Consider the following 10,251-nt stretch of genomic DNA (forward strand, 5'->3'; position numbering starts at 1 on the left):
TTCCCCAAACCGAGTTAGACATTATTGCTAATGTTCTAAGGTTGGGTGTAGTTCATGCACACACGATGCAATGCATGAAACTAAATTTGTCATTTTGGATTTTCAAAAGTGGGAACAATAAAATGAGAACACCTCAATAGGGCCGAGGTGTTAGTCCTCTATGGTGCTAGGACTACTCCAACAATGATCAAGATAAATAAATAAAACAAAGAGAGAAATAGACAAACCTCAAGAGGGTAGGAGCCTCCAAAGCTTGCTAATCTTCCATCATATCATCACTATCATCATCTTCCTCACTAGAAGTGGACTCATCACCACTTCCCTCTTCACTTTCTTGTTCACCTTGCTTATCATCCTCTTCTCCTTCTTCACTAGCTTCTTCATCAATGTTATCATCAACCTCTTCATCGCCGACAACCTCATTATCACCCGGAAACTCACCCTTAGATGCACTCGGAAATAAGACTTCCCTATCCGCCCAACTAGGCAAAGGACATGAAGGGTCAAGTAGTCCTTGCCTAGCTAAGTGAAGGAGGGGTGGATATTGGGCTAAGTGAGCATCTTTCCGATCCTTGAAGGCTTGCTTGTGCATCTCTTGCATAAGAAGAGTCATATAATCTTTGCTTGCTTCAACACCTTTGGGTTTGAACTCTTGGTACTCGAAAGGATAGGGTGGTGTGACAATGGAAGAGGAGGGCATTTCAATTTCACCCTTTTGTTGTCGGATAATGTATTCGGCCTCTTTTGATAGGGGAAGTAGATAGTTGGTCCGGTGGACACTTAAATGACAAATCTTCGAAGGCAAAGTAAAAGATCTAGCCTCACTAGTGAGCCATCCATACTTGGTGTCAAGAGGGTTATGAGAGACCCACTTGTACTTGTTTATCATAGTATCAATATCAATGAGATGGCCACCCTTCTTCGCCACATACTTGTTATCTTTGTTGAAGTTCGGATCAAAGTATTTAGCTAAGATAGTGACTAGACCTCCATTAACAATAACGGTAGTGCCTTGCTTCCCACAATCAATGTTTAGCCATCTATCCACCAAAAGCCTTAGAGAGTTGAAAGGCTTGGTGAATTCCCTTCCAATGTTCAAGGCCGACTCAAGAAGAACAAAATCGAGTTTGGTGAAATGGTTGGTGTCTTTTCTTGCAATGATGATGTTCCCTATGACCTTGTGCCACACTCTAATGCCCGGATGGTGGACTAATAGAGCGCGACTAGCATGAAAGTTCTCAAATTTCCTTCCGGAAATCAATTCCCAAAAAGGGTCGGGGTCATACTTGCCAACATTTTTGAAATAACTCGGTGAATCACTAAGACCCAAAGCTTTACGCATTTCCTCAAAGAAGATGCGCCTACTCACATTAGCTAGGCGAAACTCGATGCTTTCCATAGTCTCAACCTTGTTAACTTTCAAAGAACTCAAAAATTCTAAGGTAAGGGAGGGGTATGTCAATTCTTTTGATTCAAACAATTTTTCCAACCCCATGGCTTTAAAGAAGGCTCTAGTTTTCTCAAGGACACCCAAATTATCTAAGGCATCTTCACTAATAAACTTGGTGGATAGAAATGATTTTCTAGCATACTTGGCAAAAGTGTCCCTATGGGATTTGGAAATGAAAATTACCTCCGGATAATTCGAAAGTTGAGCAATTTCCGGAGTAGAAGATGTTGTTGCTTCCATGGGAGGTTGTTCTTGTTGCACTTCCAAGTTTGGGCTAGCTACCACCATAGCCAATGCTTTCTTTGCTTGAAGACTCTTTTGTCTTGATGAGAGTGCCTTTGCCTTTGGTGCCTTTGCCTTTGTTGCTTTTGTTGCTCCCTTTTTCCTTGCCATTGATGAATAAACCAAGAAAAGAGTGAAAATCTTCAATTTACTAGTGTACCCAAATCGATTTAAAGATGAAAGGCTTTGCCTTTATGAATTCAAAAATCGACTCAAAGGTTGAAGATTTTGTGCTTGGTTTTGATTTTTGTTGAAAGAGGAGTGATTGATTTGTTGTTAAAAGGATGTTTTGATTTGATTTTGGTGAATGTTGTTGAGGAATCTTGTTTTTGTGATGGAGAGGATGAGGGTTTTTGAGTTATGGGGTTTATGGGTAGTGTTTTGAATGAAGGAATGAAGAAATGAATGTGGGAGGGGGTTTATAATAAACCCGAAAAATTTGAAATGCAGGGGGAAGACGGGCGGCTTTCCTTCGGGATGCCCGGATTCTGCCTGTTCTGGGTTTCAGAATCCTCGCCTAATGGCGGGCGGATTTGAACAAAGACGGGCGGATTTGAAAATGCGGGACGGGCGTCTTTCAGCGAAGACAGCCGGATTCCTTTCCAGGGATTTTTCTTGTTTTCCTCAGTCAAAAAGACGGGCGTCTTTCAGTGAAGACGGGCGACTTTTTGAAGACGGGCGGATTCTATTGCAGGACGCCCGGATTCATTAACAGTCACAAAGTTTCAAAAATTCAGCTCAGAAGGTCGGGCGTCTTCTGTCCAATATGCCCGGATTGCCTGAAGACGGGCGAATTCTCTTGAAACCACTCGGATTCTACCCCTTTTACCCGGATTCAGTTCCATTCGTGTACTTTGCATATCCCTTGTCATTTTTTCATTCTTCAAAATCTCGTGTTCTTCATTGTGAGGGCACTACTAAGGCATGTATAGCTTAGGCAATTGCTATCCCCACACTAAGCTAAAATACTACACATCAATTGAAATTATTAGTCCCTCCCTCACTTCTCTCAAACATGATAATTATCTTGATCAAAGTATAAAAATCCAAAAATGACAAAAATGCAAATTAAGAATTGAAATGCGAGTTAGGGAGTTAGAAATATTTACAAATGGTGGTTTAGGGAGGACTCCACCAAACTCTCATTCTTGATGAGATGTCAAGGGGGCATGTCCAAGGTGTTGTTGATGTTGCTCAACACCTTGAAAAATTAATCAAAAGCTTGTTCATTGTCATGATAAAGGTCTTCAATAGACCTTTGCCCTTGTTGTCGGTCTTGATCGATGGCATTACCAATATAGGGATTGAAAATCCCTTCAAATTCGTCGTCCCAAAGACCACAAACTTCATTAAGTTGATCATTGAAAATCTCTTGATTTGATGGAGACAACTCTCCCATTTTCTTGTTTTGGCCAATGAGGCCATCTTCTTCATTGCTTGACTTTGGTGAGCTTTGCAAGCTCTCTTTGTTACAATTCACTTGCTCTTTGAATGGAGCATCTTCAATTTTCTTCTTCCATTGGAGTTCCGACTTCTTCCTATCATCCTTTCGACTATAATGATCGATCATAAAACACGGTTCATGTAAACGGGGAGCTCTCATAGTCTTGTCAAGATTAAAAGTTATACTCTCATCTCCCACTTCTAGAGTGAGCTCTCTATGTTTTACATCAATCACCGCACCCGCGGTGTGTAAGAAAGGTCTTCCTAGGATGATTGGAATGTTGGAATCTTCTTCCATATCAACAATGACAAAGTCCACCGGGATGAAAAACTTCCCAATTCGTACGGGAACATCTTCCCATATCCCTAATTGTGTCTTCGTCGATCTATCGGCCATTTGGAGTGTGATATTGGTGCATTTAAGCTCTCCCATCCCCAACCTTTTACTCACAGAGTACGGCATAACACTCACACTAGCCCCTAGATCACATAAGGCTTTGTTGATCGTGGTGTCGCCAATGGTACACGGTATTGAGAAGCTTCCCGGATCTTTTAGTTTTGGAGGTGAACTCCCTTGAAGTATTGCACTACTCACCTTAGTGAAGGCGATAGTCTCAAGCTTCCGGATCAACTTCTTCTTTGTGAGGATGTCTTTCATGTATTTCGCATAGGCCGGCACGTGATTGATTAATTCCGTGAAAGGAATTGAGACTTCCAAATTCTTCACAATTTTCATAAATTTTCCAAGTTGGTCATCAAATTTGGGCTTGGCTTGACGACTTGGAAAAGAAAGTCTACTCACAATGGGCTCCTTTTCCTTGACCTTGTCTTCATTTTTCTTTGAAATTTCTTCTTTTGATGGTTCTCCATCCTTGGAGTTTTGCACAATTTCTTCTTTGTCACTAGCTTCCACAACTTCGTCCTCAACTTGCTTCTTCGGTGCTTCATACCTTGTACCACTTCTCAAGTGAATGGCACTAACCGTTTCATGTCTTGGGGGATTACTTTGAGGTGGTAATTGCCCCTTTTGTCTTTGTGAACTTGAAGATGCTAGTTGTGTCAATTGGGTTTCCAACATCTTGGTGTGAGCTAGAATGTTGTTGATGGTGGTTTCCTTTGCTTGACTATCTTTTTGCATTTGAGTGAAAAATTCTTGTTGATTCTTTTGCATTTGGAGGACCGCTTTTTGAACATCAAAACCTTGGTCATTTTGTTGATTGTATGGATTTTGATTTTGGTAACCTTGGTTTTGTTTGTAAAAGGGTCTTTGATTTTGGTTTCTCATGGGAGGTGGGGTGTATGTTGTTTGAGGGTTTTGAACATTTTGGCTTTTGTATGAGAGATTTGGATGGAATTTGGTGATCTCATTGTAATAGTTGGAATAAGGGGTACCACTCTTGTATGCCTGGAAAGCATTCACTTGTTCATTTGTTCCCCTACATTCACTTTGGTCATGTCCCAAAGTTCCACAATTCTCACATATCCCACTTGGGATTGATGAAGATGCCGTCATGGCATTAACATGATGCTTTGGTGATTTTGAGGCTTCTTCAAGTCTAGCCATAGCTTTTTCAAACTTCAAATTGATTGTATCAATGTGAGCACTAAGTTGAGCACCTAATTGAGTAACGGAGTCCACTTCATGCTTTCCTCCTCTAGTAGCCTTGCGAGGTCTACTATATTGTGAGTTATGGACCGCCATTTCCTCAATCTTGTTCCAAGTTTTATTGTCATCAACTTCGGTGAACATTCCATTTGATCCCATGTTGAGAATGTTCCTTGAATCTTCATATAGACCGTTCCAAAATTGTTGTACCAAGAACCACTCGCTAAATCCATGATGAGGACATGAGCGACAAATTCCTTTGAACCGTTCCCAAGCTTCATACAAATATTCTTCATTCCTTTGCTTAAAACCCGTAATTTGAGATCTTAGCATGTTAGTCTTTTCCGGTGGGTAGAATTTTTTGTAGAAAGCTAGAGCCAACTTCTTCCAAGAATCAATTCCGAGAGTGGCCTTATCAAGGCCCTTCAACCATTGTTTCGCGGTGCCAATTAGAGAAAAAGGAAATAAGACCCATCGAATTTGGTCTTGTGTTACACCGGTTTGAGAAATCGCATCACAATAGTCACAAAAGGTCTCCATATGAGAATGAGGGTCTTCACTAGGCATCCCCCAAATGGTCTCCTTTCGACTAATTGGATAAAGGCGGATTTAGCAATAAAATTTCCGGTCAAATGTTGTGGTGTGGGAGTACCATTGGGTAGGTTCTCCTCGGTGGGTACGGAATGTGATGAAAACTTAGGCATTGTGGGTTGATTTTTTGTGGTATTTTGTGTTGGGTTCTCCTCACCTTCTCTTTCAAAAGGGTTGATGAACTCAATAATTGGTTGAATATCTACAACCTCACTAATACCTCTCAAATTTCTCCTAGCAAGTCTTCTATTAGTTGTCAAAGTTCTTTCAATTTCACGATCAAAAGGTAACAAATCACCTTGTGACCTTCTAGACATGCAAAATATCAAACAACTCGAAAACAATTAGAACAAACCTTGAGGAGTTTTAATTCCCCAAGGCAAAGAAAGACACAAACTAATAATAATATAAGAAAATCTAAATCAAGTTAACACCGTCTTCGGCAACGGCGCCATTTTTGGTCGGGTCGGAGCTATATTCTATTTTTCGGAACAATTGTCGTTGGAAGCACCTAGACCAAAACACAATTTATAACTTCACAAACAACTCTACAATTAGTAAAGAGGCAAGTAAAGGTCGGATCCCAAGGGACGGGAATTGAGATGAGATTTCTATTGAAACTAGTGGTGTCTTAGGGGTGTCACAATTGGGGTTGATGTAGAAGGTCACTAAAATAAATAGCAATGAAAATAAACAAGCAAGATGAATTAAAAGGGTTGTAAACAATTGATAAAAAGAACTAGGGTGTCATGGGGTCATAGGGGATTCATGGGAATTGATCATACAAACATGTTCTCAAATTATAAGCAAGCAATTATTGTTGTGATGGATTGAGTTGGGTTATATCTTACAATCCTAGGAAAGTTTGGGTCCCGTAGCCGAATCGATTAGATTGTACAACACCTACAAGTCGACTTAGTCTTTCCTACTCAACAACATGCATGGTCTAATGAGACTCGAGTTGGTTTATGTCTTACAAGTCTCATTGAAAAGATAGGTGATGGGTAAAAAATGCAAGGATTCATAGGCTCGCATTTCATCAAACATAACATGTGCATGAGTTGAGATCAAAACAAGCAAGCAAATAAACCATAAAAGCATATTAATTTAAGCATGAATCATTCCCCATGTTGGTTTCCCCTAATTACCCATTAACCCTAGCTAGGTGACTACTCACTCATTATCATGTTGATCATGCTAGCAAGGTTGTCAATCATACCAACAAAGTAAAACATGATGAATAAATGAAAGTAATTAACAATAATTAAAAAGGGATTAAGAGAATTATACCTACTAATGATTCCAATAATAAAGCAAAGAATAAAAGAAGTACTTGATGCTTGATTGAGAGGTTGTCAATCTCCCAATAATAACCCAAATAATCTTCAATTACCCAAAATAAAGGATGAACAAGAGAGAGATTAAGGAAATAAAACTTTTATTAAAACTTGATTAATTATTGATTACAAAACTAAAGAGAGATTTGATTGATATTAACTACTCTAAGATTTGATAAGAAGAACATGCTCTTTAAATTAGACTAATGGGGTATTTATAGTGGAAATTAGGTGGATGCATTAGGGTTAACTAAGGGCTTAAATGACGATTAAGTCCCTACTTAAGGAAACGCCGGTATTTTCTGAAGGATGGGCATCTTTCTTGAAGCTTGAAGAAACGAATTTGTGCTGCCTTGGAATCCGTGCGTCTTAGGGTCGGGACGGCCGATTCCCTGTGTCTCTGCCCGGGTGTCTTTGGGAGAAGACGGGCGTCTTCTGGTAGCTGCTGCCCGCGGGCGTCTTTGGTAGAAGACGCACGGATTGTAGTGCTGGTGACGGGCGTCTTCTTGGCAATCCGCACGGATTGCTGCTCAGACTTGTTTCTTCTTCTTTTCTTCCCTTTTCTTCATAAAATCCTTGGGTATTTCCTTGGGGATGCAAGGATCTTTCCTCATCATTGCCCAACTACTATAATATGTACAAAGGCCTTCTAATCTTGTCTCTCCTTGATGCTTGGTCATTGAATTCAATCAATTTAGTCTCATTTTGCCATGAAAATGCAAGGTTTGCACTCCTTTCCTACCAAGGACACAAAACCTCAAAGAATATGCAAAACAAAGAACTAAAGACAATAAATGACCCAAATATGCAATAAAAAGCATGGGAACAAGACTAATTCGGGGACTAAATTTGCGCTAATTATGGTCACATCAATCTCGCGTACCTTCAAATGGTGGCATTTGAGGGGTATTTATAGAGGATTTGTGTGGTGTTGTGCGTATTGGGCGACGTGATTGTAAAGGCTGCTTGAAGAGGCGCGAGTATATTCGCGGGTCTTCGAGTTGTCTTGTCACTATCACGCATTTGGATTTGTGGTTTGTTCTATCCTAGGTTTTGTAGGATATGATTTGTACTTTGGCACCAAGTATACCGTGTATACTTAGCATGGAAGCATTGTGTGAGGTTTTTTTTTGGGTTTGACTCGGTTTGACTCGTTGATGGAGTCAGGATTTGAATTTTGAGTCGGTTTTTGGCCCGTTGTCGGTTTTGACTCTAGTTAGTATCATTGCGACCCCGTCGTCGTGCATAAAACACTCCAGGTATTTTTGAAATGTTTTGAAAATGTTTTCGTTTTCGAAATCGTTTTTAGTTTTCCGATGCGATAAACTATCGATCAAATGTAGTGATTCCTAAGCATGTTGTAATCCGATAATCATCGGGTGTTTGTTGGGGATTCGATAGATACCGGGTATCTACTTAGCCCCCAGTTTGACTGAGGCTTGGACATGGTGAAATTTAAAGTACACCCCCAGGTCAATCGAAGATTACAACCTGGATACCAAAGTGACGCCGAGGCCGCTCAAAAGGATTTGGGCCAAGAACCTGCCGTCGGGTAGGGCGACCTCGAGGAAACTTGGAGATTCGAGTCAAGGACCACCCGTCGGGAATAGCTTATAGTCTGTCCACTGCCATCGTGGGTCGTTTAAAGTCCGTTAGACTACGTATAAAGGCTCGCCAGCAATAGGAAGGAGTCATACCCGAGGCATCTTCAAGATATATCCTTGAATTGCTTCTTGTTCGCGCGTAGAGGTTCGCTAACCATGTTGATGTTGTAAGATACATAGAGGCTTTCCAGCAGGGTTACGGGTGCGTGGAGGCTCGCCAGCCATTGATGCTCGAATGGTCGACTGCGTGAAATAGCCTGAATCATCGGGGCTATTTCAAGAGGTTTTCTATTGTCGGTACGTAGAGACTCGCCAGCCGGGTTGTGGGTGCATGGAGGCTCGCCAGCCGGGTTAATTTTACGTAAAGGCTCGCCAGCCATAAATGGTCGAATGATCGACTGCAGGAAATAGCCCGAATCATCGGGCCTACTCCAAGAGGTTATTTGTAGTCGGTGTGTAGAGACTCGCCAGCCGGGTTGCGAGTGCGTGGAGGCTTGCCAGCCGGGTTAATGTTGCGTAGAGGCTCGCCAGCCATTGATGGTTGAATGATCAACTGTGGGAAATAGCCTGAATCGTCGAGACTATTTCAAGAGGTTGTTTGTCCAACCGACCCAATGAGGGGGTGACGTTGATGTTGCTGGGAGGGGGGAAGGTGCTAGATTTTGCTTTATCTAACGCTCGATCGTTGCTTCTTACGCAGGTAGTTTTACCAGTTTGCTGAAGGATGATTCCGCGCGGAGGTTGTCAGAGGTTCCGCTGGAGAATTTTTGGTGTTTATAAGGGATGCTTACGGTGCTTGGAAGAGATAGGCCTTTTGTAACTTGGGGCTGGCTCTTGTGGATGACGGCCTCTATGTAATACCTATCCTTCTAGGGACCCGTTGACCGACGTTGACTGACCTTAGACACCCACCTTGACCTTCGGAAACCTTAAGAGTGATGACTTGTGACGATGTGAGTCATTGAGTGCGTGTTACTCGATCTAGCTGAGGCTACTCGATCGAGTAGATGCCACTCGATCGAGTAAGTGCTTTACTCGATCGAGTAACGGGTTTGCAGCGGGGAATTATAAATCGTTTAATCGTGAAAACCAAATCATTTCTCCTTTCTTCCTAAACCTAAATGCCGTCATTCCACTTCTTCTCCACCATAGTTCCTCTCCTTGAGGCCTTTGAGAGTGGTTACACCATAGGGATAAGATGCCTGAGTCGGGTAGCGGTCTTGACGCCGGATTGCTTTGTATAGGTATGTTGTCATCATCATCATCATCGTCTCTTTTTATTTCAGTTATGGTAGTAGTAATAGGTGGTTATAATGAATGTTATAGGTGGTTTTGATGGTTGATTGTTATCCTGTGATCGGACGCAGAATCGCTGCGGTTTGCTAAAGGTAGGTTCGCCTACTCAGTACTGTTGATTGTCTAGAGAGTATATTGTTGGTGTATAATTGGATTAGTGTCACTGGTGATGATTGGTTGTGGTAGTTGTTTAACATCCTGTTGAAATAGGAGTTAGTGATTGTTGATTGTACAGTTGGCTGTGATTATTTGTCTGTGGTTCTCGAGGTGCGTCCTCGGCTGAGTGGAGTCACTTGAGGGAGTGGCTTCACGCCCTTGATTCGTCTTATGTGGATCCCGCCACAGAAGGGATGTGCATATTAAGGAACATGAGTTATCGTTCGGAAAGATGAGCGGGGCTTAGGTGGGAACGGCTGCGGTCCCCCACTGGCAGGACTGGACCTTCGGGCAGTCAGAGGTGTGTGGTTGGTTTGAGGAGGTGGTGTGTGTGGATTGCTGTAATTGTGTTGTGTCTGCTTTTGTACTACTTACCTCAGTTACTAACCTTGTGTGGTTTGTTGTGTTGTCTCTTTGTTTTGTGTCTGCCGTGATCCACTATGGTAAGCAGTCAGTCTTAGCAGGTTGATGTATAGATTTTAGATG

At 41.8% G+C, this 10,251-nt stretch overlaps 1 non-coding gene across 1 annotated transcript; it reads left to right on the forward strand.

Annotated features, from left to right (window-relative positions):
- The first annotated feature begins 5,007 nt into the window (after nt 1-5,007).
- On the forward strand, nt 5,008-5,114 carry LOC141597798 (small nucleolar RNA R71). The gene has a single exon (XR_012523013.1). It is a non-coding gene; the product is annotated as a small nucleolar RNA R71 (small nucleolar RNA).
- Nucleotides 5,115-10,251: the final 5,137 nt, after the last annotated feature.

This window comes from Silene latifolia, chromosome 8, assembly GCF_048544455.1.
Source record: "Silene latifolia isolate original U9 population chromosome 8, ASM4854445v1, whole genome shotgun sequence".
Taxonomy (NCBI): Eukaryota; Viridiplantae; Streptophyta; class Magnoliopsida; order Caryophyllales; family Caryophyllaceae; genus Silene; species Silene latifolia.